Source organism: Hylobates moloch, unplaced genomic scaffold (assembly GCF_009828535.3).
Source record: "Hylobates moloch isolate HMO894 unplaced genomic scaffold, HMol_V3 SCAFFOLD_6, whole genome shotgun sequence".
In the NCBI taxonomy this organism is placed as follows: Eukaryota; Metazoa; Chordata; class Mammalia; order Primates; family Hylobatidae; genus Hylobates; species Hylobates moloch.
The window spans coordinates 151,799,987-151,826,943 of record NW_026652281.1 but is presented as its reverse complement, the minus strand read 5'-3'; the positions used below and the strand labels follow the sequence as shown (position 1 = coordinate 151,826,943).

At 46.5% G+C, this 26,957-nt stretch overlaps 1 pseudogene; it reads right to left on the bottom strand.

Moving 5' to 3' along the window:
- Positions 1-6,129: 6,129 nt before the first annotated feature.
- Positions 6,130-16,579, bottom strand: LOC116470652 (HIG1 domain family member 1A, mitochondrial-like; annotated as a pseudogene).
- Between the last annotated feature and the right edge of the window lie 10,378 nt (positions 16,580-26,957).

Below are 26,957 nucleotides of genomic sequence, written 5' to 3'. Positions count from 1 at the left end.
TGAATCTCTCCATTTTTCTTTTTCTTTTTCTTTTTTTTTTTTTTGAGACAGAGTTTCACTCTTCTTGCCCAGGCTGGAGTGCAATGGCGTGATCTCGGCTCACTGCAACCTCTGCCTCCCAGGTTAAAGCAATTCTCCTGCCTCAGCCTCCTGAATAGCTGAGATTACAGGCATGTGCCACCATGCCCAGCTAATTTTGTATTTTCAGTAGAGACGGGGTTTCTCCATGTTGGTCAGGCTGGTCTCGAACTCCCGATCTTAGGTGATCCACCCACCTCGGCCTCCCAAAGTGTTGGGATTACAGGCGTGAGCCACTGTGCCCGGTAAATCTCTCCATTTTTCTGCACACAACACCTCCTTGCAAAGTTCTGAGGTTTTGCACATGCTGTTCCCTTTGAACTGGCCTTTCTGGTCCTCTCCTTGATGAAGCTCCATCTTTAATTTCTAGACTCCAATTCTTGTCTGGTCTGTGCTCTTGGGAAAGAAGTGTTGGAAAGTGCCTAGCAATTCCTGGATTTATTACTCCTCTCACAAGGAAGGGAGAAGAGAAAAGGTTAACTTCTCTCAAGCTGACTGATCCACTTGCATTTTCTCTGGGAAGCAGGTGTGAACCCTGAATTGGCCCTCAGAGCTGGGATAAGGAGGGGATTAACAGTGAAGGTTAAACTTCTGACAGCCTTGAATAAAGATTTGCAGAGTCTGCCTGGTTCATTCTGCCCCTCTTCTTATCCAAGCTTGACCGATGCTCTGCCCCCAGCCAAACTTGGTGGTCAGCTGAAAGGAGGGTTATCAGATTTAAGAAAATCAAATACTGTTTTCCCCTAGATAATCCATCCTAATACTGAAAATGTATTTTTTTAAATTTGAAATTCAAACTTAACTAGGCATCCTGCATGTCTATTTGCTAAATGTGAACACACTACCCCAGAAGGAAAGTGAAGGGCAGCTGCCTAATTGTAAAGATTTTGAGAGGGACCCCTTGATGGGGATGGAACTCGGAGGGGCAAGTGCTTCACTGCTTGAACCATGAGTGGTAATGAAAATCAGAGCTGGCAGGGCTACTCTATATATTGTGGCTGCTACGTTCCCTGAGTGAATAGCGTCTTGAAGACTCACATGCACACCACCTGTGGGCTGTCAGGAACCTACAGTGGCAAGTGCAAGGCCTTTTGAGTTAAATGGATTTGGGTCCAATCCCAGCTTGTTAGTGTGTAACCCTGGGCAAGCTCTGGAACCTCTCTGAGCCACTGTTTTATCATCTGCAGAGCAGAGATCATGACCACTTCCCAAAGCACATTAAATAACACAAGATGTGAGTGCACAGAGCGTGGTACTTGGCATTACAGTAGCCACAGGTGTTTTTCTTTGGAATATTTATAGAAAGCAGAGTAGCAAAAGTGTTCTACCTTATCATAGTCAAAAGGAGCATGGACTCATTTTGTTTTCTTATAATAAGATGTATGCTGGCTGGGAGTGGTGGCTTATGCCTGTAATCTCAACACTTTGGGAGGCCGAGATGAGCGGATCACTTGAGGTCAGGAGTTCGAGACCAGTCTGGCCAACACAGCGAAACCCCTGTCTCTACTAAAAATACAAAAATTAGCCGGGTGTGGTGGCGTGCTCGGAATCACTTGAATCCAGGAGGCGGAATGAGTGGAGATTGTGCCACTGCACTCCGGCCTGGGTGAGAGAGTGAGACTGTCTCAAAAAAAAAAAAAAAAGATGTATGCTGTGCCATATGTTTACCGTTTAATGTTACAAACATTCTCTTCTTAAATATTCTGTGTAAAGCTTGTTACGTAGATCTTATTATCACCATTTTAGAGTTCAGGAAATGGAAGTGTGAAGTGGTCAAGATCATGCAGTGGACAAAATGAAACATCAACCACAGTGTGGCAGCAGCCGTGGGAGTAGGGCCCTTCCTATGGGAATTCCTTACACTGATGTCTTTATGCATCTTGTCTCAATGGACCTCGCAACAGCCCTCTGAGGGTTATTCTGCTCACTCCGCCCCCTGGGCTCAAGTGATTCTCGTGCCTCAGCCTCCCGAGTAACTGGGATTACAGGATCATTTTTCCTGTTAAGAGAAGAACTGAAGCTCAGAGGGGGAATGGATATCTTCACAGAGCAGGGAATGTTGGGAGCAGGATTCAAACCCGGATCTCTTTGGGTACAGATCCTCAGGTCTTACCTTTGTTTTTTTTTTTTTTTTTTTTTTTTTGAGACAGAGTCTCACTCTGTGACCCAGGCTGGAGGGCAGTGGTGCACCCGGCCTTCTGGTGGAATTTAATTGCAGGCTGTTTGGTTTGTGTAACTAGATATTGTGTGTTCAGCCAGTGCTCTGTGCAGCACCATTCTATACACTTCTCGTACATTTAGTTCTCGGCCCACTGCAACCTCCGCCCCCCAGGTTCAAGCGATTCTCCTGCCTCAGCCTCCTGAATAGCTGGGATTGCAGGCACACACCACCATGCTGGGCTGATTTTTTTGTATTTTTAGTAGAGATGGGGTTTCACCATATTTTTAGTAGAGACGGGGTCTTGAATTCCTGACCTCAGGTGATCCACACACCTTGGCATCCCAAAGTGTTGGGATTATGGGCATGAGCCACCTTGCCCAGCCCTTACCTCGTATAATTGCCCCACAACACCTGAATTATAGAGGTGACAGGTTTCAGGGGCTTTAGGGGTTGCTATTCCAGCACAGGCACCATTTCTTCTTCCAGCTGCAGACTACTCTCACTTCTTGGCATGTAGTAAGTGCTCAATAAATCTACATTGGAGAAATGAGTGGATGCATCAGTGGAGATGTAGGGAAATGGCTTCCATGTGCAAAGCTAGAATTTTCTGAGCCTTCAGCCATCATGAGAAGAAAATTAATGTAGGAGAAACAGGTCTATGTCAGCCAAGGTGCAGTTTTAAATGTTTGGCAACAAAATGGAGAACCCTAGGCATTGACTCTTAGAGACTTGGGCTGTGGCATATGTGCAGCCCAAATCCAGCTTTCCTGGAGAGTGGGATGTCAGGCTGGTAGCTTCATCTGTGCCCGGGCATTCTGGCCCACATCGACAAGATGATTGAGTTAATTCAGAATGCCCTAACAAGCATTCTTCAGGCACGTTCAGGACTCAGAGCAGGGGCCTGTAGCTAGATACCTTTGCAAGGTGCAAGATTTAGGGGCAGAGTGGCTGGTTGAGGCAGAGGTGTTGTGAAACCTCAGAACAGTCTGTTCCAGCAAAAAAAAAAACCACGAGTAGCCAGTCAGTCAGGATTCCTCTGCATCCTGCAGAGGACAAACAAAAGTGAGAAAGCCCAGCTGGGCTGTACAGACAGGAGGGTGGCAGGGCCGCCCAGCTGATCCTCCTCTTTCTATGTGAGCCCAGGCGTGGCTTCTTGTCCTGGCCTCGCCTGTGTGGCCCTAATGTGGCACCACCCATCATGGATGGGCCAAGGTCGGGCCATCTTTTGAAGATATTCTGGAGCAATTGCTTCCTAATATATCTAGCTCAGACGTGGTAACCCAACTGAAAAGCCCTCAAAGGAGGAGGGAGAGGACATTTAATCAGTGCCAGCTGTGTGCCAGGTGGTGTAACCAGCAACCCTCTGGTTGTCCTAACTGGCTTTTAAGTAGCCACTGCCCTCAGCTTTGGACCACCTGCACTGGGGAAAGTCAGAGAGAGGAGTAGATTCGCCTTCCCAGAAGCAATGCAGGAGCCAGACAAACACTCCCTAGGACCTTCCTGGCCCTTGACCTTCTCCTCCATTTTTCAGATGATGAAATTGAGGTGCACAGAGGGGCCAGAGCAAAGCTTGGCCCTACCCACTGTGGGCTGGAGTGAGCCCTCAGCCCATTGACCCACGTTCTGCACGGTGACCATACCCACTGCCCTCCACCTGTTTCGGACAGGGATCCTTGAGCTGCATTCACCATAGCTATATGGTACACAGCCTGCTGCCCTCTGCCATTGCACCCGCTGTGCCCTCTGCTCGGCCTGCCGTTCCTCTCTCCCTATCACTCCAGTCACTGAGTTCCAATTCACACAGCCTGACCCAGCTCAAAAGCTCTGGTCACTGCTGTGGAGAAATTCTCCGTGATGCCCAGCTCCCTTGCCCCTAACCTTGCAGAGACCGTCACCCTCTCATGGATGACCTCACAGTTCCTAGAGAGAAGACTTTTTTTCTTTATGACATTTAAAAGATTGTTTTTATTCTCATCAAACGAAATGATAAATTACACAATTCTCATGAAACTCCAGTATCCGCAGGGATAAATCTCAGTGTCCAGCAAGCACGTCATACTGCAGTCATTGTTTGCAGCTTGTCCCTGTTCTAGACCTCAGGCTCCTTGTGGGCAGGGCCACGTGGGGTGCCCCTGGCATCTCAGCATTCCCCCTGCCCAACGTAGAACTGGATCCAGAGGCTGCACCCAACACATGCTTGTGCAATAAACCAAGAAACAAGTGAGCAAGAAACTCGATAAAACCCACGTGAAATGACCTGCGTCGGGGCTGGAGCTCGGGTGTCCTGGCTCCCGGCCCAGCACAGGTTGCACTCCATGGCCCTGCCTGGCCTCTGTGGTGTACTCCCTATCTAGGGGTGCATCCTGCCAGGCTGCTGGTCTTCCCAGATTTCCAGTGTACATCTGAGCTCATTTTCCTGGGGGGCAATGAATGGTTCTGGTGCACTCAAAGCAGTCCTTGAGGGTTCTTTTTTCCCTGCTTGCTCCTTTTATTAATACTTAATTTTTTATTATTTCCCATGACAGTTCACATTATAAACCAAGACTAAATGCACATAAATGAAAACATACTCTATATAGCACCACAGCATTACTATAAAGACCTTTTTTTTTTTTTTGATATGGTCATTTACTTTTTTTTTTTTTTTTTTTTTTTTGAGACGGAGTCTCGCTCTATCGCCCAGGTCGGAGTGCAGTGGCATGATCGTGGCTCACTGCCACCTCCACCTCCTGGGTTCAAGCAATTCTCCTGCCCCTGCCTCCCGAGTAGCTGGGACTACAGGCACCCGCCACCATGCCCGGCTAATTTTTGTATTTTCAGTAGAGACGGGGGTTTCAACATGTTGGCCAGGCTGGCCTCGAACTCCTGACCTCAGGTGATCCACCCACTTTGGCCTCCCAAAGTTCTGGGATTACAGGCATGAGCCGCCACACCTGGCCGGTCATTTACTTTAATAACAATATACCATGTTATCACCATGGAATGTAAATTCAGGTTAGACAAGAGAATTTCACAAGTGAAGCAGCATTCTGTAGTATATAAAAGTTTGGGTATACTATCTGACCAAACCAGCTTGCTCATAAGTCATTAATAAAATCCATTATAGGTGTTCAGTTTAATGTTTACAATTTTTATGGAAAAAATAAGCAATGCACACATTTAAAAAGTGTTCATTTACCTTTGCATGAGTGCTTAAAATACATACTTCTATTTCAAGATGACATTTAAAAATTATTCTAATATAACAGCAGCGAAAATATAGTTCGCAATTACCAAAGAACTAACCTAGGATCCATAAGTTATTCTCATGTTTACAATTGTGATTCTTTAATAAATACTGCTATTATGCAGCTCTATTGTAAGCTTTCTAGGTTTGGTTTAAACACACACATATGCGTTGTCTGTCATGGGAAGATTTACAAGTTATATTCCATGCACTTTTTGGACGAGTTCTAAAAGAGCCAGCCAGTCCACAAAACAGGCAGAAAAAAGTGTAATTAACTGGGGCAAGTGGGACTCTTATGTAACATCCAAAATATGTGAGATTCTGCAGCAAACTGGGAGTACTACAGGGCTGGCTTGCTATCTTCTTTAGAATGAAATTCATCTTCACAATTTAACAAGGTGGACATTTCAACACCATAAGTGCATTTAGATGACATGTTTCTTTTAAGTTAACTTCCTTGAAGGACCTAATCAGTAAACTAATCATTAGTAATTCGGTCACCAGGCAAATCAAGCTTGCAAGAAAGGAAGCCAATATTCAAATGCTGTGTTACCATCTAAACTCATACAAATTAGTTTATTTTCAACAGCAATATGTAACTTCAGTAATGAGACGTCTAACTAAAGCAAGCTCCTCCTCCAAGACCAAGATAGCATCTCTTCTTCTAAGGCTTAGGTTTTGCCCAGAATTCCTGATACGTGGAATAGCCCATAACAACAGTCATTGCTCCTGCAACACAGCCTTGGGCTGCCACACGCATGAGGATCGGACGAAGGGACATTTTAGTATTTCCCCTGCTCTTCAATTTGTATAATCCACATGTAACAATTGCTGCAAAACCTGCCATTCCAATAGGTACGAATGGGCCTCTTTGGCTCTTCGAATAAGTTTGGATCCCTGATTTTCATTATATGAAGAAAGGGAAACATCTGTGTCTGTTGATACAGTGATTGCTTGAAGACTCTCCCTAGAGGGAGAAAACCTCTCACGACAACTGGCTTCTGATCCCCACCCGTGCACCCAGTCCCGCTGGCTTCTCCTATAAGACCTTTCTAATATAGACAAATTAGTTGCTAAATTCAGAAACTGAAGTTACACTTCTGGATATCTCTTATAGCCGAAGAAGAAAAAGGTTTTAGAATCAGTAAAGATTTTATTATAAGCCTGTTATTAGCTTTCCCTTACTAGCAATTAAGTTTCGCAGGAGAGGGAGAGGCCAGGGACAGTGGCGAGGACCCAGATGCAGGCATCCAGGATGGTCTGGGCTCAAACTCAAGCCTCTGCCACTTCCCAGCCAGGTGACTTTGGGTTATGGTCTCTTCCCCCTGACTCTCTGAGTCCATTTCCATCAGATGGGAAAGGCCACCAGGACCTTGCTCAGCTATTACTGGGAGGATTCATTAAAATAAGGTTTGTACTAGGGCTAGTGCACACATATTCAAAGCTAACTAAATACTGGCCATTTTTAATTAATGCTTATGTGAGTTAGCCAGAAAAACTACTTGACCAAAGTGAATGCGAACAAACATGCAATTTGGAAGAAAACTAAGAACAACTTAGCCAAAACAAAAATACCATTGAAAAGCGATATCCCCAGTAGTAAGCATTTGAAACACTGCAAATTTGTCTTCCTCTGTGCAAAGCATTTCTGTATTTTTCCCAAAGATTTTCTATTGTCTTTCAGTTGTATTTTGAATTTATTTATTTATTTTTTTTAGACAGAGTCTCGCTCTGCCGCCCAGGCTGGAGTGCTGTGGTGCAATATCGGCTCACCGCAAGCTCTGCCTCCCAGGTTCACGCCATTCTCCTGCCTCAGCCTCCCGAGTAGCTGGGACTACAGGCGCCCACCACCACGCCTGGCTAATTTTTTGTATTTTTAGTAGAGATGAGGTTTCACTCTGTTAGCCAGGATGGTCTTGATCTCCTGACCTCGTGATACGTTCACCTTGGCCTCCCAAAATGCTGGGATTACAGGTGTGAGCCACAGCGCCCGGCCTGAATTTATTTTCAATAATTTTTTCTTGCTCTTCATTGTAATGGGAAAACTTAGGACACAATAACTGTTCATTAGTAAGAAAACAACTTAAATGGCCAAGAAAAGAAAATGCTTGAGACAATCTCTCCTACTAAGGCGATTTAAGTGAATTATGGAATCTCACAGAATAGTATATATAACACGAGCTCACTTTTCAAATTTTTTATTTTTATTTTTTTGAGATAGAGTCTTGCCTTGTTGCCCAGGCTGGAGTGCAGTGGTGTGATCTCAGCTCACTGCAACCTCCGCCTCCCAGGTTAAAGCGATTCTCCTGCCTCAGCCTCCTGTGAGCTGGGATTACAGGCTGTGCCACCACGCCCTGCTAATTTTGTATTTTTAGTAGAGATGGGGTTTCACCACGTTGGCCAGGCTGGTCTCGAACTCCTGACCTTGGGATCCACCCACCTTGGCCTCCCAAAGTGCTGGAATTACAGGCATGAGCCACCACACCTGGCCAGCATGAGCTCATTTTTGAAAAACACTGAGTCTGCAATAAAAGGGCACGGCAACATCCTGGCCAGGCACAGTGGCTCACTCCTGTAATCCCAGCACTCTGGGAGGCTGAGGCGGGTGGATCACTTGAGGTCAGGAGTTTGAGATCAGCCTGGGCAACATGGCGAAACCCCGTCTCTACTAAAAATACAAAATTAGCCGGGCGTGGTGGCACATGCCTGTAATCCCAGCCACGCTGGAGGCTGAGGCAGGAGAATCGCTTGCACCTGGGAGGCGGAGGATGCAGTGAGCCGAGATCGTGCCGTTGCACTCCAGCCTGGGCAACAACAGTAAATCTCTGTCTCACCAGAAAAAAAAAAAAAAAAGCACACACGGCAACATCCACATCAAAGGACTGCGAGTGGGTGGATAATGGGGTGGGACTGTGGGGGCTCCCTTTGCTTATTTTGGTTTCCTTCTTTCTTTCTTTTTTTTTTTTTTTTGAGACGGAGTCTCGCTCTGTTGCCCAGGCTGGAGTGCAGTGGCGCAATCTCGGCTCACTGCAAGCTCCGCCTCCCGGGTTCACGCCATTCTCCTGCCTCAGCCTCTCCGAGTAGCTGGGACTACAGGCGCCCGCCACCACGCCCGGCTAATTTTTTGTATTTTTAGTAGAGATGGGGTTTCACCGTGGTCTCCATCTCCTGACCTCGCTTTCTTTCTATTTTACTATTTCTGAGATGAGAGTGCATTACATTTGCCTTAGGAAATAGACTAAAAGACAAAGCTCAAAATTTTTTTCAGGCTGGGTGTGGTGGCTCACGCCTGTAATCCCAGAGCTTTGGGAGGCCGAGGTGGAAGAATCGCTTGAGCCCAGGAGTTCAAGACCAGCCTGGGCAACATAGTGAGACCTTGTCTCTAAAAAAATTTAGTCTTTTGATTAATTTTTTTAACATTAAAATATCTCATTTGTTTCAATCCAATTCTACTTTTTCTGCCTTTTTGATATTTTAAAATGTTTTCAAACAGGGATAAAAAAATTAAAGTTCCCCAGTCTGTGAAGTGGGAATAATTATATCTACCTTGAATGGTGATTGTAAAAGTTAAGTGAGATGTTTTCTTTAAAATTTCTTGCATAGTCCCAGGCATATAACAGGCCCTCAGTAAGCAGTGATCAATGATACTTCTCTTGTGGACATTGGATGTGTCCTTTTTTTTTTTCTTTTTTTCTTTTTTTCTTTCTTTTTTTTTTTTTAGACAGAGTTTCACTCTTTTTGCCCAGGCTGGTGTGCAGTGCTGCGATCTCGGCTTACCACAACCTCCGCCTCCCGGGTTCAAGTGATTCTCCTGCCTCAGCCTTCTGAGCAGCTGGGATTACAGGTGCACACCACCACACCAGACTAATTTTGTATTTTTAACAGAGATGAGGTTTCACCATGTTGGCCAAGCTGGTCTCGAACTTCTGACCTCAGGTGATCCACCTGCCTCGGCCTCCCAAAGTGTTGGGATTGCGGGCGTGAGCCACCGTGCCCGGCCAACACTGGATGTGTTCTAACAAGCCTTTGTCATTGGACATTCACTTTGTCTCTTCTTTGGCCTGCAGGTTGTTTTGGTGAATGCTTCTGGGTGGACATTAGGGGGTTCTCTCATCACTTTTACTTGGAGGCCTGTGATATATTTCTAAGCGATCGCTGTCCTTCCACTCCCAGCCCACTTCCCATCCCAGGCTATTCTTCACACAACGACCAGAGCTGTTCCTTTTAGAATTTGAATGGGATCGTGCTGGTTTGCAATCCTCCAACGGCTTTCCATCATGTTTGAGACTGTGGTCTGCAAGGCCCTGTGCTCAGGCCCTGGCTGCTTCCTCAGGCTCACGTCCTGCCTTGGTTCTCCCTTGTTCCCTGTGGACCACCCGCTCTGATCTCCTCACTGCTCCCCAACACACCAAGGCTGCTCTACCTCAGGGTCTTTGCATGTCTCGTCCCCTGTGAGGAGCATCCCAGCAGTGCATGAAAGCATCTGCTCAATTTCCCCTCCCCTAATCTAGGCCTTCCTTGATTGCCGTCTCTGAGGTCATACCCCTTCTCCCTCTATCTCTTTGCCTCTCTTCATGGCATTTACTACATGATATTAAATATTTATATATCTATTTGATGCTCTCTTTCTCTCACCAAAATGTGAGCTTCCCAAGGAGATAGACTTTGTCTGCTTTGTTCACACCTGTTTGTCCATCCGGGACTTGGACACCCATCACTGGACTTTCAGTAAGCATTTGTTGAATGAATGAATAAAATAAGTGAATGAAGTATGTCCTTCATATCGGCTACAAATAGTTAAGTAGGAATACTCTCCTGAAAATAGGTTAGAAATAAACAACTTTGGCCGGGCACGGTGGCTCACGCCTGTAATCCCAGCACTTTGGGAGGCCAAGGTGGGCAGATCACAAGGTCAGGAGATGGAGACCATGGTGAAACCCCATCTGTACTGAAAATACAAAAAATTAGCCAGGCGTGGTGGCGGGCGCCTGTAGTCCCAGCTACTCCGGAGGCTGAGGCAGGAGAATGGCGTGAATCCGGGAGGCAGAGCTTGCAGTGAGCTGAGATCGCGCCACTGCACTCCAGCCTGGGTGACAGAGTGAGACTCCGTCTCAAAAAAAAAAAAAAAAAAAGAAAAAGAAATAAACAACTTTAACCTCCCAAAGAGGAAACAACCCGTGAAACATGGCTGAGATTCTTAAAGAATTCCAAGCACTTGCCATACCACCCACTGATGCGTCGAAATGAGTGATAGTTGGCCAGGCATGGTGGCTCATGCCTGTAATCCCAACATTTTGGGAGGCCGAGGTGGGTGGATCACCTGAGGTCAGGAGTTTCAGACCAGCCTGGTCAACATAGTGAAACTCCATCTCTACTAATAATACAAAAATTAACTGGGCATGGTGGTGCACGCCTGTAATCCCAGCTACTCAGGAGGCTGAGGCAGGAGAATCGCTTGAACCCGGGAGGCAGAGATTGCAGTGAGCCAAGATTCCACTACTGCACTCCAACCTTGGCAACAGAGCGAGACTCTGTCTCAATAAATAAATAAATAAAATAAAATAAAATTAGTGGTAGTTGACAAATAGGAAACGAGGATATTCATTTCCAACCAATCATCATTTTGACCAATTATCAGGTTGACCAGCTTGCCTGTGGCCAGCTTGTCTTTCAGCCACGGCCCCTGGGATCAGTGTGAAGGTTTGGCTCCAGAAACGACTCAAGCTTGGGAGCCCTTGGAGAGCGTCTAATGCTGCCCACCCCACTCCAGGAGGGCAAAGTCCAGATTCTCCAGATCTGGGGGTCAGGCTGTATTTCTGTGGGAAACCCACCCTTTCCGTCCCACTTCAGCTCCACCTGGGGTGTCCCAGTTGAGAATGACCCCTCGTCTCCCAGAGGCATATAGGGTACCCACACCTTCATTCCCAGAAAGGCGTGAAGAGTCAGTTTTGAGGATGGCAAGGGAAATTTTCTGTGGGAAGAAGAAAGGCTAGGGTGAGGTGGAAGAGCGTCATGGAAAGGGCTAGGTGGAGAAGTCGGGAGGATTCTTTGGTCCAGTTTCCATCGTATATTTTGTAAGTGAGTGTGAGTGTGTGTGCGTGAGAGAGAGAGAGAGGGAGTGAGAGAGAGCCTACCTGTGTGCTTCTGCATAAATGTGGGTGTGTTTTTGTGTCTGGGTCTGTTGAGTCTTCCTCTCAGCATCTTATGGTCATCTGCTTATTACGTGCATGTCTGTGCGTGTGTGATTGTGTCTGTGGGTTTGCGTCTGTCTGTCTGTCTGCTTACTTACGTGTCCTTTTGGTTAGCTCTCTCTCAGTGTGTGTGTGTGTATAAGACCTGATGCTGGTGTTGGGGTGGGGGACAGGGACTCACTTCTACACACAAACAAATATGAGTACAGCCTTCGCCTCTGCTTGCTGGAGCTCTTCAGAAAGTTTGTGCCTGATTTGGAAGAAGCTGGGGAGATGGACAAGACACGGCGTTACATCCAGCCATGAGGGAGCGAGAGGCTGGGTCTGGGAGTTGCAGCTGGAAAAATGGCATGAAATGAAGTGTCCGAACCCTTCCGCGTGTCCAACCAGAGACTCTCGTGTAGGTATCCAGACTCCTGAGCAGGGGCCGCCTGGTGGGTCACTGATGATCTCTTACTACCGTGCCCTGTGCTTTCCACAGCTTCCCAAACACCCTCTGCTCTTCCAGACTTAGATCTTTGCTGCAGACATGGCTTTGTCCTTCAGAACTTGCTTAAACAGCCTCTCCTTCCTACTTCCCCAACACTCAGCCTCGCTTGCCTGTATCCCCATAGGCCTGGCCACCCTTGCATCTGTGCACTTCCATCCTTGCTGCTGCACTCTCACCCCAGCGGGCCTGGGAGATCCTTCAACACAGGGTCCTGGCTTACCTGATTTCGTATAATCAGAGCCCGGCAGTTGGCTTAACGGAAGTAGAATAGGTCAACTCGGCAGCAGGGAGGGAGTAGGCTGAGCCCAGCAGACTTGGGTTCCATCCCTGTTCTCTCACAAGCTGACGTGGTCCATCTCTTGCACTTGTTGGGCCTCATTTTATCCCCTGGGAGGATGAGGAGGAGGTGGAGAGCACATGAGAACCACTCGCACACACAGGCCTTCAGCAAATGGCTCTCTTGATTGTACAGGCTTACACAGAACACTCTGTTTTCTATTCTCAAAATTACCCCCTAGAAAAGAGGGAGTTGTCTTTTGTTCTGAGCTCTTGCAAAGTGCCTCGTTTTTACGGAGAACTCTCTCAATTGCTTTATTTTGAACGGCAAAGAAATGTTTGGGGAATGTACGTTAGCCTAAAACCACCTCAAACAACATGGGCTTAGAATTCTTAAAGAGATAATCTGACAGAATCTGTAAGGAAAGGAGTCAGAAACATTTTACACAGATTTAGCAATTCTTCCTCGGGGTATGACCTCAAATTACAAGTGCTGGATGTCATGGCAAATAAGCCTTTTAAAGCTCGGCTTGAAAAAGCAATGCTGAGTGGTTCTTTTGTGGAGAGCACGAATATACACACACCCACAGAATGAATACAAATCCCGACTGTGCTCATGTCATGCAAATGGATGGAGACCTTGTTTCCAGCGACAGCCTCAGATGTGGAAGCAAAAAGTGCTGGATCTCAGGGCAGTCAAATGGAAGACAGGAGAAAGGTCTGAAAAATGAAACTGCACAATGCAAAACGGGGGTCTGTGGAGCAGACACTTTAAAAAGTTTCCCCAAATTTTTTTTATGATTTTATTTTATTTTTTAGAGATGAAGTGTCACTCTGTCGCCCAGGCTGAAGTGTTGTGGTGCACTCATATCTCACTGCAGCCTTGAATTCCTGGCCTCATGCAATCTTCCCTCCTCAGCCTCCTTATGTGTGGCAAAAAATGGAGTAAAGCTGTTTCATGCAACACGTATACAGAGAAAAGTGAGGTTTCTAAATGAATATTATTGTAAAATTCTAAGTAATTTTCTGTTTACTTCTACGTTGCACAACTGAGCTAATAAATTGAATAAGCAGGACTTTGCCTAGTTTATTGCCATCCCAAAAAGTTTATATATTCAACCACATCCAACCACGTTTTTTTTTTTTTTTCGTTCTTTGAATTAGGAATGGAAGGCATTGCTTTATATTTGGGCATATGCAGGAGACTGAGCTTTTAAACCCTAATGAGAATTGACAAGAAGCTGAGTATCTGCGACCCAGTTTGAAGATTTTTTTTTTCCTCTTAGATTTGTCTTTGTATTTGGAGAAAGATAAAGAGGAACATTGAGAAAATGCTCTCCTAAGGAAGAAAGGAGAGAATTCCAGAGGAATTGCACAAACACTGTCATGACATGGGAGAATCAGCTGCTTTCTAAGATGAGAAAGACAACTACGGCTCCATCTATTGGATGCTCACCATGAAACTAGCATCGTTCCGAGCACGTTACCTAAATTACTGTTTCCCCTAATCCTGCTTGTAAAGTAGGCATTATTATTATTTGTGCTTTACAGATAAAGAAACAGGTTTTAGAACTTGCCCAAGTCCCACAGATAGGACTTGCTGAAGCTAGAATTAAGAACCAGGCCTGACCTCTTAATCACGGCCTTGTAGCAGCTCTTCTGAACATTTCCTACTGTTTACGCAAAGTGATTACATCAGAAAGGCAGGAAAGTGGTCTAGGGAGGAACTGTAACTCAATTCCTCTGGTCACTCCTCGTTTGCTGGGCTTTGTGGATCTTCCCACATATTTCATCACTAGAGAGCTGGGGTCTCAAAGCCGAATGCACAGGGAGGCCATGAATGCAATGGACAGGAGTGAAGGGGCCTGGGGCAAGCAATCGGGAGAGGTGGGGGCTGTGGAAAAACAGAGTGCCCATTCCTCTCTCAAGGTGGGCAGAGATACTGCTCTAGCCCATTGCTGTCATTCAAATCATGGTCCCACTATGACCAGGTCTTCAAATATTTTCAGAGGATAGCCAGATTTTTGAGTGAAGGGTTATGTTTCAGAGTTGATCACTAACTCAAATGAGTTTTTCCAAACCCATGTAGGATGGACAAAACACATGGGGTGCTGGAGCTGCCGCCTGAGCTGCTGCATTGCCACCTCTGTGTCTGGACACTGCTCTACCATGAGGCAGGTGGGATAGCGCTGGCGTCAGCATCCTAAACCATAGATTCACATCCCACCACTGCCCCTATGTACCTGGGTAGCCTTCCCGAGCTTCAGTTTTCCTGTCTGTAAAATGGGAAACACTGATCGTCCTTACTTGATGGGTTGTTGAGAAGAGCAAGAACACACTTGAGTGTCTGATTGACGTGGCAAACCTACTGTGTTTCTGGCTAATTCTCGTTTCCCCGCCTCCTGTCACCTGTACTGCCTCCACAGTCTCCCTGGTTGGAGCACCATTATCTTCTTTCTGCCCCCTCTGGCAGAAGTGCAGACATCTTCTTTGAGCCCTGTTTTGGTTTTTCGGTTTTGTTTTGTTTTTTAGAGACTCTGCTCTCAGAGCTTTCCATTGGCTGGCTCCTTCTTGCTCACCTGCCACCTCTTCGGAGGGCGGGGGCACTCTACCTTTTGTGATGTTGCCTCCTGTCTCCCATGGCACATCATCGTCACGCTGCTACCACATTGCGTTTGCAGTAGCCTCATCATGATCGTGTTTATTTACTTGTTTCAGAGTTTATTGTCTGTTTTCCCAAGTAGAGCAAGAACCTCACGGGACTTTGTTCACTGTTGATTGCCAGCACCCAGAAGACTTGGCACATAATAGGCCCTCAAAGGATGTCCGCTGAATAAGTGAATGCGTGCAGAGTGCCGTGTAAATATGAGATACAATATGATACCACGGCTATTAGGAGCTGTTTCCTTAGACAGCAGAAAGGAGGGAGGCTGCTTAGAGAGGGCTCTAGGGCTTGCCTGGAATCTTGCTTTAAATCAGCACCAGGTCATGCCTATTCCTTGCTCTTTTACCCAGTAAAATGTTTTTGCTTGAGAAGCTATTACAGAGATAGAGATAATGCCTCCTGGAACACAGATAGAATCAGAAATACAGAATTACACTTTAAGCCGGCTGAACAGCTCACAAAATCAGGCAAGCCAGCCTGGGGAAGGTGGGGAGGCTGGAATCAGGGAAGGATGAAAGAGGAAGGGAACATCTTAGGGATGTCCAGGGCCCTGCTATCTGAGGAGGGAGCAACTGGCACTTTAACCCATTCCCTTCCTTCTCTTTTCCAACATTGGAGTCTCAGTTTTTTAGACTGTTTGAAAGACCCCTCACTATCTTCTGGCCTCCTGCAGTTTGGGGATGTGACTAACACCCCTTCTCAATGTTCTGTTAGTCTTTCTGAGTACCTAAAAAGGAAGTTTGGATTGTTGCTACTTTGTCCTTAATACTGCCTCTGAAATTTGCTGACCTAGCTTTTGACCAGATTCTGCCAGGGCAGGAGTGTCTAGTGAGACTTAAAAGTTGTTTACTTTGACAATTTGTCTCTGCCTATGACAGGTGCCACTTCCATTTCCATTAGTGAGCAAAAGTTTCTATTTATTTATTTTTTGAGACAGAGTCTTGCTTTGTTGCCCAGGCTGGAGTGCAGTGGCATGATCTCAGCTCACTGCAACCTCCGCCTCCCGGGTTCAAGCAGTTCTCCTGCCTCAGCCTCGCAAGTGGCTGGAATTACAGGTGCATGCCACCACGCCTGCCTAATTTTTGTATTTTTAGTAGAGACGGAGTTTCACCATGTTGGCCAGGCTGATCTCGAACTCCTGACCTCAGGTGATCCTCCCGCCTCGGCTTGCTGGGATTACAGGCGTGAGCCACCGTGCCTGGCCTGGGAAAGTCCTTAAAGACACATTTGTGAATCACTCTCCAACCGTGAAGGGGCTGGCGTCTTTCGTGGATTCTGTGAGGCTTGAGCCAGATTTTGTTGACATTCTCCTGACACTCAAGCTGGGTGGGGCTGCAAACCTTTAGTGGGAATATGTAACAAAAAAGTAAGTACTCTAATTGTTTCAGGAGATAAGTCCTCACTTACCTTCGAATCCTTGTAAAGGTGGGGTTCCCACTGGGGGTGGTGTCCCAGAGTAGTGGAACAGCCAGAGCTTGAGTTTTCTCTCCATAGGACCCTGGGCAACCTTCTCCAGCCTCAGTTTCTTCATCTGTAAAACAGGGCTGCTGGGAGGCTGAAGTGCAATCAAGAAAATAAAATGTCTGACCCTGGGCCTGCACATAGTAGGTCCTTCATTCGTCCCAGCTGGCTTTCTGCCCACCTCCTCTCATCCTTCCTGCCCTTGACTTCCGTGGCACGTGCCCATGTGCACAGGCCATTCAGACTGTTTGGATAGATGACTGCTTCACTAGCAGGAGACCCTTGAGCAATTGACTCCTGAAACCTCACTTTCCTAATCTGTGAAATGGCGATGATAATCTGTTTACCCCCAAGGCTTGTTATGAGCGTTAATAAGATAATGTGGGGACTCATAAATAGTACCTGGCACATAGAAAATTATCTCTTAGAAGACATGCCTCTAAACCATCTCATTCATCAACCAAATCTGAACCATCCAATCCCCTTTAACTTCTTGTATTTTTCCTGCCTTTCTTGCTTACAGCCACAGAAAGATTTCAAATTCCACAGTAAGTACCAGGTATGAAGATGCAGAGATAGGAAGGAAATATATGTACAAAGTTGAGGGCTCCTAACAGCTTGAATTACTGAACATGGGACAAAGACATGGAAAATCTGACTTAAATGTGTAATTCACCTGAAGATCTCTTCAAAGTCCAATTTTTTTCACTTTGTTCCGAACGTTATCAAGACAAACATGCTCCTAAACTGGGAAAATCCAGGGTATGGTGAAGTGAAAAAAATGTTCAGTTCAAGGCCTCATGTACCTATTTTACATCCACTGAGGGCCTTTGGACCCAAAGTTGAAAGGTCATCTTGGCGTGTCCAGTCTTAATGGCGAAGACAGACATGGGAGGAAGTGCTCCCGGAGGAGCTCCCTGGTGCTGAGAGAGGTGGTGCTGCAGGATGGAAAGAGGAGAGGTCGGAGCAGTTCCAAAAAGGCAATAGCCAAGACACTGATGAGGCAGAATGAACATTTCTGGTCAGGCTCCAATAGCTGGCCTTGGAAACCATGTCCTGGGGCACCATTTAGGATTTATCACCTGCAAGCACAGAAACAGACATTCACTAAGGGGAGAAGGGCATACTGGCGGGATGTTGAGCAGCCATAGAGTGGACAGAAAGCCACACTTGGAAAAGGAGAGAAACTGGAGTTCTCTGGGGCTCCTGAGGGCCAGAACTGCTGGACAGCCTCATCGGTGATGGGATGTGATGGGCTCAAGGGCTTGTGTTTTTTCTTTCTCTGCATCACTTGGTTTACAATTCCAAGTCCAGGGAGAGAGACCTCGACTGTTCTAGCTGAGATCACATACCCACCCAAGACTACAAGGTGAGTGGGGAGCACTTTGGGTGATAGCGACCCCATAACCACACCTAGAAAAGGAGGGGTACTTCTCCAGCTAGAAATGAGAGTGATACAACGATGCGGGACTACTATATCCAGTACGATGTCTAGCACGGTGAGTGGGCCAGCTCCTGGAGAGTGACGGAGAATGATGGTTCACTGCCTTTTGATCCTGTATTTATTAGCCAGGCCCTGTGTTAGGTGCTAGGAAAAAAGGTGAATGAATAAAGGAGCCCAAGGCTGTGAATGGGTTTTTTGATGCCAATTCCCTGCCCTCTAGGAGTGAATTTTCTAGAGCTAGGGAGGTATGAAATCAGAGACAGCTAGAGGAGGGGAGTGGGCCCCAGGGGCTGCCCATAATAGGTCCTTAATGATGTTTGCTGAGGGAATGGATGTCAGAACAGCAAGGACAGAAAGAGCCTTGCTTAGGGGAAACTGCAAGAAGTGGCTGCCCCAGGCCATTTTTACTCCCCCACCAATGGAGTCTCAAGACTTGCTTGGCTGAGACATCTTCAAAAGGAGATTATCAAAGCCTAGAATTTTTGGCAAACACTGGGACAAATCAGGCATAGGGAGGCACAGCCCAAAAGCCTCATTTGAGGAGGTTGACCTTGGAGGAGGTGGTCTCACATATCCCTCCCCACCAGCCATCTGTCACGAGCCTCATGTCCTGATGGCAGGGTGACAGGGCACACAGTAGGCTCAGGATGGGGTCATGGAAGGAAGGAAGAGACAGGAGGAAGAGAGGAAGGGACAGAAGAAATGCATAAGCAAGAAGAGAAGGAACTTCAAAATGAACAAGTAATGGGAATATGAAAAACTGAATACATAAATGAATTATGAGAGGAAAGCAGGCAGACGGGGGAAATGGAAGAATAAATGTATGCAGGTTTAAGAGAATCCAGACCCTACCATTTACTAGCTGTGTGATCCCAGGCTCATCCTATTAGCCTCTGGGGCTTCATTTTCCTCATCTGTAAAATGGGCCTAACTCTGGCACCTCTCCCAGAAGGTCATGGTGAAGACCACATGAGGGGATAGATGCTAAGCACTTGGCTCGGCGGGAGAGCTCAGAGCATGTCAGGTATTGTAACTAACAGGCTGAAAGATGGAAGTGAATGAATGAATTAATAGAAGAAACCCAGGAGGAGGGAGAGAGGATCAGGAGAAGACAGTGAAGGGCCTTCATCTGGTTCTCTCTCTATCTTTTGTGGCCAGCCAGGGCTAGAGACTGTCAGCCTCACAGACAGGGTACCTCTCCCTCCCTGCTCGGGTCCAGCCTGTTTGATTTCAGGAGGAAGATAAGATGCCTGCACTGCTTTTTCATCTCCTGTGTCTCCAGCCCTTCCCCCATTTCACCACCCCCTTGGCAATTGGGGCCTTCAAAGTCCTTGCTGGCTCCAGATCTGTAGATAATCGTTTACTGTAATCCTACCCAGGAAAGGAGCTGATAAAGTCCAGATGGAGTGTGAGGTCTTCAAACTCACTTTCTCTGCCCAGATAACGCTGCTGGGGCCTCTCAGGAGTCCCCTTCTCTCCTGGGGGGAGAGGCAAAGTGGGCAGTGGTTGCGTAGCACATGCATTGTAGTAACTGACTTGTTTATTAGGAAAATCTCTCGATTTCCTGGGCATGGTTCCGGGAGGGTGGGTGGATGGAGAAGGAGCAGTAGATTTGAAGTCAGAACAGATGGGGTTCCAGTTAAAATGGCAGCATGAATCCCCATTTTCCAGAGTACTGGGAGCATTCAGGAATGCACTGGACATGGAAAGACCCGGGCCAGGGGGAGGGCTCAGGCCTTAAACCTTTGTTCTGTGAGGATCTGGCACGTTGGTCAGACTTCCCCAGGTGGCCCAGGGAGGCTCTCCTCGCACCTGAGCCGCAGGACGGAGACCAGCTGGGTCCTGGACCTACCCACGGGAGGCAGCCATAAGATCCTGCCTTGCAGTCAGACAGGCCTGGTTTGATTTCAGCCCTTTCCTTCACTGGCTGTGTGACCTTGGGCAGGTTGCCAAAGCTCTCTGGGCTTCAGTTTCCTCATCTGTAAAGGGTGTGCTAATAATCCCCACCTCGGCGGCTGGTTGAAAAAAGTCAAATGAAATAGCAGACAAGAAAGCACGCTGTGATTAGGAAAACACGCAAAAGCAAGAGGCTACTCTTCTCGCCGCTATCAAAGTGGAGAGGCCATGTGGTTAGACGTGGTCAGGGGATGAGGGAAAGTTCCACCCACATGCTCAAGACCCAGTGCTCCGGGCCACAGTAACACCCATCGGCCCATCTGATCCCTCAGCTGCCCTGAGGAGGTCCAGAGGCCTGACTTTCCAGGTTAAGGTGTGGTCCTGGGCTGTGGGGTGGAGGCACAGGGCAGTGGCAGCTCTGGACATGCCCTGCAAAGGGTGAGGGATCAGGGATGGGCTAGGGGCCCCCGAGGGGGAGGCCTTGGACTTAGCATGATTCCCCCACCTCACCCCCTCGCTTCGACTAACTTTCTATCCCTTTCGTAGACCCATTACGTAAATCCATCCAGATTGAAGATCTGACCCTTCGTACTTCTAAGAGGATTTAGAGTATTTTAAGATTAAAACCCAGAGCAAAATAAGTCTTTTAAAGAGATTGTCTGCTGCTCAATCTCATAATGAGAAAAATGCAACCGAAACTACAAGAGACGCCCTTTGTACTTACCAGATTGGCAGAGATGAGAAGCCTGATAATACTCCGAGCTGGTGAGTTTGTAGGGGAGCAGGCATGCTCACCACTGTTTGAGGCAGGGAAACATGTGTACAGCCTCTTTGGAAGGCAACTGGGTTAGAGTTGTTAAAATTAAAATGTGCTTTTTTTTGGACCCTGCAATTCTAGCATTTTTTCTCCCAGTTATACTTGCAAACATGGGCAAAGGCATGAATACAAGGATTTTCGCTGTGGCTAACGTTAGCCTGTAATCCCAACACTTTGGGAGGCCAAGAGAGGCGGATCACTCGAGGTCAGGAGTTTGAGACCAGCCTGGCCGACACGGTGAAATCCTGTCTCTACTAAAAAATACAAAAAAATTAACCAGGCATGGTGGTGGGCGACTGTAATCACAGCTACTCGGGAGCCTGAGGCACGAGAATTGTTTGAACATGGGAGGCGGAGGTTGCAGTGAGCTGACATTGCGCCACTGCACTCCAGCCTGGGCAACAGAGCGAGAGCCTTAATAAAAAACCAAAAACCAAAAAAAACCCCAAGAATTTTAATTGTACAATTACTCATTGAGAAAAACATGAAAATTACCCAAATGCCTATTATTAGGGAACTGGATTAATAAATTACATCGTAGCCATTCAAAGAAACATAACACAGTCTAGGGCATGTATAGTATGCTCTTCTGGGTGGGTGTAGAGGATATACATAGAGATTTGTGTGTGCACAAACAAGCTTTGAACTGACTACAATAATTGCGTCTAGGGAGGGGAGCTGAATGCCTGGGGCTCACAGGTGAGGGGAGATTTACACATCACTATATTTTAGAACTGTCTGAACTTTTTACTATATGTATGTATGAATTATAAAATAAATAAATATCTAAAGATGCTCCTGTCAAATAAAAAAATCAAGAAAACATCAACAATCAAAACCAGAAAACACCACACACACACACACACACACACACACACACAGAGACAACACATCTGAAATTCCCCATAGGACAGCATAGCAGTTTGCCTACCCAGGCACTCAATAAATATTAAAAACAAAGTTTTGAATTACCTCATGAAGGAAGCAGAGTAAATGTTCTCTGGCACTTGAACTGAACAGATTTATAATACTTGTGCAATATATTTTGCTGTCAGTTTGCGGATACAAAGAAAAAATGGCAAACAGGTTACGCTACATAGTTTGCATTTTCTGACATCAGAAAGTCCATACATTAATCTACTCAGATAACATTTCTCTTGAACCAACAAGCAATTAGCAGCTTCCCCCTTGCTCTCTGGACCCTCCCCAGAAACCTGAAATACTGATGGGTGTGGTGTCACTCTGTGAGTCTCAGTTCCCTGATCAGCAAAACAAGCAAAATAACCTCTGCAGAGTGTTGTGAGGAATAATTGGAAACACGTGGGTACCAGCACGTTGCAGAAGCTTTGAAGGCACTCAATAGGCATTAGTTTCTCTCCCTTCCTTTAAGCACTGGAAAAGACTAATTACTCTGGGCCAATGACATTTACCTTCATGTCTCACTTGATACAGCAAATTTCAGTGCAGTTACAATGACTGTTTTACCTCTGGATTAGTGGAAAATGGTCATCCTCATTCAGAAATGAGGGTGCTGTCTTCCTGGAAACAATTGGCCAAGCCTGATTACATGTGGCAACTATGAATTACACATTGTAGAGTACTGACATTACTTTTCAGTTCTTGTCTAGAACTGACATTATTTTACAGTTCTTCATATTCAACAGAAACTTGGCTAAGTTAACTATTCCTCATTGACATAATTAAGATCTTCTATTTAGGTGCTCTGGGTTCCAGGTTTTTCTCTAGGAGAGTCATGTTATATTCAGATGCATTTAGACTGGGTGCGGTGGATCTTGACAGTAATTCCAGCACTTTGGGAGGCTGAGGTGGGTGGATCACCTAAGGTCCAGAAGTTAAAGACCAGCCTGGGCAACATGGCAAAACCCCTTTTCTACCAAAAATACAAAAATTAGCCGAGCGTGGTGGCTCACGCCTGTAATCCTAGCTACTTGGGAGGCTGAGGCACAAGAATCACTTGAACCTGAGAGGTGGAGGTTGCAGTGAGTTGAAACTGCGCCACTGCACTCCAACCTGGGTGATAAAGTAAGACTCCTTCTCAAAAAAAAAAAAAAGATGCATTTAGCTGCAAGCAACGGCAACCCTAACTCAAGGTAAAACAGAGTGAGCTTCAGGTACAATTGATTCAGCAACCAAATGATGACATCGGAAACCCAGGTTTCTTCCATCTTTCCGGCCTGCTATCCTTATGGCTGGCTTCACCCTCAAGTTGGTAGCAAGATGGTTGCTGCAGATCCAGGGTTCCAACTAAACACTAAAACATCCTGAGGAAGAAAAGAAACCATCATTTTTCCTAGTTCCCTCTTAGGAGCAAGGAAACTATGAAGTTGCTCAGTACACTTCTCACATCATAGGCTGGAGATGGGTCACATGCTCATTCCCAAACCAATCATGGAAAAGAGCATGGTTACCTTTGGACCAATAAGGCTTACCCCTGGAGCTGGGGTGTGGGCTGGCTGCCGGGGAGCAGCCAATTGTACCTGCTGCATTGTCATATGCAGACAGATTTTAAAATGGCTTCCCATGATCCTTAACTCTCACACCTTTGTGTAATTCTCTCCCTTTAAGTCTGGGTGGGACCTTTGGTTTCTAACCAAGAAAATATGACAAAGGTGATGAAATGTAACTCCTATGATTACCTTACATTGTGAAAGTTTCCATCTTGTTAACTGACTCACTCTGGAGACTCTCTTTGCTGGCTTAACGAGGTGAACAGCCATGTTGGAAAGCCTATAGGGCAAGGAGAAGCTGCCTCTGGGAGCTGAGAGCACCCTCTAGCCCACCGCCAACAAGATGCTGAGGCCTTCCCTCTTCCAACTGCAAGGAAATGAATTCTGCCAACAGCCCAAGCTAGTTTGGAAGTGAACTCTTCCCTGTCAAACCTCCAGATGAGAACACAGCCCTGTCAACACCTTGACTGCAGCCTTGAGAAGATCTTAAACAGAAAACCCGACTAAGTGGTGCCTGGATTCCTGACCTACAGAAACAGTGAGAAAATGCATGTGTGTGTTTGTTTTAAACTACTAAATATGTAGTAAGTTGTTATGCAGCAATCGAAAACTAATGTAGTCAGTATCTTTTTTGTTTTAATGACAGTGACAATAATTTAATTTTTAAAAATGTTTTGTGCCAATAAGGAAGAAAATAGCTCTGCCTGGAGAAATATGTTGAAAAGACCTTTGGAGCAAGGGGTCTTTCCTCAGGGTCTGGGTGGCAGCAGGTGGCAAATTCTCAGAGGAAGTGGGAAACTGCTCTGTAAAAAAAAAAAAAAACAAAAAAAAGGAGCAAGCTCAGAAGGAATTTGAGCTTCGGGAACAGAGAGGATGAAGGAGGAGAGTCCGAGTCTTCAGGGACTATGGAGAGTGTGCACTGCAGGAGTGGCCTTGACTTGCATCCTTCTCAAACCTTTAGTAAGTTCACATAAGCTTCATGTGCGTGCCCAGTGGTGGGTCGGGCAAAGAGGAGCCCAGTTTCACTTCTGGGTTGAGCAGGTACAGAAAAAGGCAGAGCTCTGGAGGCCGGTCCTGGAGGACCAAAGCTCCCATAACGCCATCTCCTCAGTAGGGGCAGAGTGTGTTAATTCGCTAGGGCTCCCGTAATGAAATACCACAAACTGTAAGACAGTGGCTTCAACAACACAGTTTATGGTCTTACAGTTCTGGAGACTGGAAGTCTGAGATCAAGGTGTTGGTAGGGTTGGTTCCTTCTGAGGGTTCTGAGGAAGGAACTGTTCTATGCTTCCTGCCTAGCTTCTGGGGGCTGCTGGCAGTCCTTCACATTCCTTGGCCTGTAGAAGCACCATCCCAATCTCTGCCTTCATCTTCCCGTCGCATTCTCCCTGTTTGTGTGGGTTCGAGGGGTGGGGCAATCTCCAAATTTCTCTTTCTAATAAGGATGGCAGTTATATTGGATTAGGGGTTCACCATACTCGGATGTGGCTGTACCTTAGCTAATTACGTCTACAGCAACCTATTTCCAAATAAGGGCACATTCCAAGGTAGTGGGGGCTGGGACTTCAATATATAAATTTGGTTGCCAGTCTCCATAACATGGAGGTTGGCAGGAATCTGGGGTAGCACTGTATTTTCACCAGGTGTGGGGTTGGGTTAGAAAAGGTAATTTCAGCTTCATTTGAAGAGGTTGATAGGGCCCAACTGACATCACCGTGTGAAGAAACTTTCTAGGATTTGTCTGAAATTGCCGAAACATAACTATTCTTAGGAGCAGTTCCTTCCTCAAAACATTCTGCAAAATGCCCAGTGACCATTTCCCTGAGGACAGTGTCTCCTGCTGTCCCACAGCCCTGCCATGCCATTATTTTAACTGTGACTTGTGTCTCATCTATCCAGTGGCAAGGAGAAAGTGCTTGACCTTTGCTCCTCTTAGTGGGGAAAAAGCCTTGCAGATGAGCTCAGGGATGAAGAGGCCAGCCTCCCTGGAGATAGGGCTGGATGCTCCCACACTTCCTGGATGCCACCGTCAGATGGCACAGCTCAGCGCTTCCTTGCCAGAGATGAATAACCTTTGGGCGTTTCCCATTCTTCTCCTATCTAGAGACCCAGCCACCAAGACAACAGGTCTAATTGACTGTAATTCACTATCTACATGTCCTTTTTAAAGAGCACTCTTGCTTAAATTCTCTAATTGACTCATTTTCTTCTGTGACAACACAGGCTAAAAAGTGGTATTTCAAGGGAGAATGAGGCAGAGCTTATTACATTATCAACAATTCAACTCAGCATGTGCTGAGGAGATAGAGGTAGTGTCCTTGGAGGCAGCAAAGACACTCATTCTTGTCTCTACGAAAGACAGCTTTCACAAATTCATTCCTCCCTCCCTTCACCTCTCCCTTCCTTTCTTTCTCTCTCCTTCCACTTAGTGTACGCCAGGCACTAAATTCACAGAATGTTAGAACTATAATGATCTTAGAAACTATCTAACAAGGGCCAGGCGCGGTGGCTCACGCCTGTAATCCCAACACTTTGGGAGGCCGAGGCAGGCAGATCACGAGGTCAGGAGTTCGAGACCATCCTGACTAACATGGTGAAACCCCATCTCTACTAAAAAATACAAAAAATTAGGCAGGCGTGGTGGCGGGCGCCTATAGTCCCAGCTACTTGGGAGACTGAGGCAGGAGAACGGCGTGAACCCAGGAGGCGGAGCTTTCAGTGAGCTGAGATCACGTCACTGCACTCTAGCCTGGGCTACAGAGCAAGACTCCGTCTCAAAAAAAACTATCTAACGAGATTTCCAGATAGGGGAATTGAGGCTCAGAGAAGGGAAGCAACCTGTCCAAAGATACACAGCTTTGTGAATACGAAACTTAAATCCATTCCAGGCTCAGGGTTTACTTCATGACCGTCATGAATATTTTGGGAAGAGATAACGCATATTGGATTTTGCTGTAAAGGAGAGCTATGAAAAGTTGTTCTCTATTTACCACCACGGCCCTCCCCTGCCCCTTCCGCCCCCCTAGATAATGATCCCGTCGATAGATTGGTTTCCGAATTCGCCTTCTAAGATTCTAGCTTTCTTTCTTTCTTTGCCCATTGGAACCAAGATGTTTTTCTAAAGGACAGCAATTCTGGAGATGTGCCTGGTACAAACCTAGAATAAAGGCAGAGAAAGAGCCAATGGCAAGAAGATTAATTACACAGCAACAAAACAAGCAAACAAAGCAGCAGCGGCAACAACAACAACAAAACCATGGAGTTTGTTGGCAAAAGCTGATGGGGCTCAGGTTCTGAGGTTCTCAGGTTCTGAGGTTCTCAGGTTCTGCTTTCAGGTTCTCTGGAAAAGTGGCCCAACCTTTGTGAATCTGGAGGGAAGCCACTCAAAGTCAGCCACTAAAATCACCTTACAAACGGCCTTCGCCAAAACTTACTGTCACATGACACTGAGCAATAAGCCCAGAGCCGTGAGTCCCTGGAGTGCTCCAGAAGATGGGCTTCGTGGAGACGATGATCCGGGATTCCAATGAGACATGGGTTCTCCACTTCATCTTGCCGTGCCATGGCACAGAATGACCTGTTACAGGTCAGTGCCAGCGCATCTTCCCTCCCTGGTTTGCTTTCAATCAGAATTCCCTCGTTGGTCTCAGCTGAAGAAGGGCGGGCGTAGCAGCTGTATTCTTACGCAAGAACTTTGGAGTCAGTCCCAGGTCGGAATTCCAGCTCTGCCACTACTGGTTGAGTGATCTAACACACGTTACTCAAGCTCCTCATGCTTCAGTTT